Source organism: Myotis lucifugus, unplaced genomic scaffold (assembly GCF_000147115.1).
Source record: "Myotis lucifugus unplaced genomic scaffold, Myoluc2.0 scaffold_1609, whole genome shotgun sequence".
Classification (NCBI taxonomy): Eukaryota; Metazoa; Chordata; class Mammalia; order Chiroptera; family Vespertilionidae; genus Myotis; species Myotis lucifugus.
The window spans coordinates 5-2558 of NW_005872657.1; positions in this window are offsets into that span (position 1 = coordinate 5).

Here is a 2554-nt window from a genome sequence, read left to right on the forward strand (position 1 = left end):
GGGTCACCGGGTTTAAAGCCGAGGCCACAGGGACCCAAACATTGAGTCGAGAGGTCTCCTGACGCGGCCGGGAAGCTGAAGGCTGGTGACTGGACGAGCCTGCCTGGGAGTGGGTTATTTTTGTTTCCAATTTCAAAGGTCGTATTTGTGGTCCCTGCATTGTAGGTGAGAGAGCGCCCCTTCTGAGCTAAAAGTAGGTGCGGGGAGCGGGCAGCAAGACAGGGTGCAGGCTGACTCATCTCTGCCCGGCAGTCCCACCCACACGGTCCCTGGCAGAAGGACAAGGCACCTGCCCTCCCACAGAAGGCGGCGTCGGGTTTGGATGTGACCCCGAATCCGGTGTGCTGCCCTGCGGGTCCTTGTCCCCGTCCCCTCCCCCCACCAGCCAAGTGTACAGCCATAGAGTGTGTGATAACAACAGGGCCTCAGAAATGCAAATAAAGGGAAAATAAGATGTTCAAAGCTGGGGGCCTGGGGGTCCTCTCCGACCTCTGAGAGTCCTTCCAGCGAGCGGGAGAGGCCGCCAGGTGCAGGCGGCACCCTGCCACCCGTGGCAGCGTGGGCAGGCCGTGGTCTGCTGCCCCTTCCCTCCAAGCATCCACCCTGCCTCTCCGGGCCCCTTCCTAGCCTGTGGGTGGGGAGGGGAAGGGAGGGAGAGCCGTCCCTCAGCGCTTGTCCAGGCCCCTCCCTGCCGCGGCTCCCCCTGCCCCGGCTGCAGGCTTGGGGTTTGCAGGGCTGAGCTGGGCTGGGCTGGGCTGGGCTGGGAGGAGAGAGGGGGAGCAGCAGCCCCCACAAAGCCGCTCTGTTCTCGGCAAACCCTCCCAGGGCCGGTGCATTTTTTTCACATGATTCAGCAGCACGTGAGCGGGAAGGGCCAAGCCCGAGGCTGCGGGCATGTGACCAAGGCCTGTGGCATGAGGTCCCGCTGGGCCCACAGGGCGGAGGGTGCCGGGCTGGGGTCGGGGTCAGGGTCGTGCCAGGGTCCCGGGGGGATGGGGTGGGCACGGGGTGTGGACCGTTCCCTCCAGCTCCAAGGTCGGGGTTGGGGGAGCACATGGACAGGAAACAGAGATGGGAGAGCTGGTCTCCATGGAGACAGGCATCCAGGGGACAGCCGCTCACGTGTGTGCTGGAATCCTGACAGCACTGGGCAGGCCTGGCAGGCCCCTAAGTACCAGGCTCACGGGCAGCGTGTCCCGGGGCTGGGGCTGCACCCCGTCGCCCTCCCTGCCCCACCCCCACCCTCCACCCCACGCACCTCTGCTCTGAGCAGTTCCCGTCCCAGGCATTCCTGACCCTGACCTGGGTCCCACCGGCCAAGTCTTGCCCTCGCCCTGGACAGGCACGGCCCTGCCCCAGAGCTGGGGACAGTGGTCGGTTCCTGGGGACGGGAGGTTGAGGGCCCTGAGGGGGGAGTGTGGCCTCTCGCAGCAGCAGCAGGGACCCGAGAAACCCTCGGCTCCCCCCAGCACAGGCTGTTTTTAATTACTAAGTGACGGCCCCTTTTCCTTCATTTCCCTAAAAGGAGTGGACTTGGAGGCCTGCTCCCCCACTGACCGAGAGGGGCCAGCGTGGAGGCCAGGGGAGGCTGCGAGTGCTGGGGAAGTCCCCATCCCCCCCGGCCCCCTCCTCTCCGCCCACTGAGGGCACCTGGGGTGGCGGGGGCTGGGTGGGAAGTGGGGCTGCAGGGGCAGGTGGGGCCGGTGGGGCTGGACCCTCCCTCGGACTCTGGGCACCGAGCCAGCACTGATGTCATGCATTCCTTGTGACATCTCCGGGCTGCTCAGCCGCACCCCGTCCTCGTGCCGCTCAGGGGCCCGAGTGGGTCTGCACTCTGTGCCCGCACGGTCCCCTTTCCAGGTCCCCGGCCCCTCCGGCCTGAGGGCGGCCCACCTGCTCTCGAAGCAGACGCAGGCCCCCTGGGAAGGTGCCCACTGTCTCTGCTGGGCCCCCAAGGCCCCCAGTGCCCCCGGAGGTGACGCAGTTACAGGCCAGCAGTTAGGGGTCCTCTGTCATCGAGGGGCAGGGACCCTCCTCCCAGGGGGCAGCACGGGAGCTGGTTGCAGGCTTCTGGGAGGACGGCGCGCTGTGGTTGGCGCCCTTCTCTGGGGAGCGTAGGCAGAAGCATGGAACCCTCCCGCCCCCCAGGACCCCAGCAGAGCGGGGCCATCCTGGGGAGCCCGGACCCTCCGCCTGGCCTGGAGGGCACGGGGGCTGGGTTCCGAGCGTCCGGGAGAAAATGGTTTCTAAATGCCTCTGAAGCGATTGGCATGTAATTCTACCCGGAAGCACAGAAATGGACCAAGTGACGGATGGGGACAGGGCATTACACCGTCTGCCCCCAGGAAATGTCCATCCTCCGCGAGCGCCGGCCGTGACCACACACAGCGGCTCCCGCTCTCACACCAAGGCCCCAGCCCACTGGGCCAGCGGTCGCTCCGGTCGCGCAGCAGGACGGCCCGTCCTCCCACCCTCCCTCTCGATGCGGCAGTAGGTCTTGGCAAATGTGCTGTCAGTCCCTCAGTCTCCTCTCACAGCGAGTGGCACTGGGAGC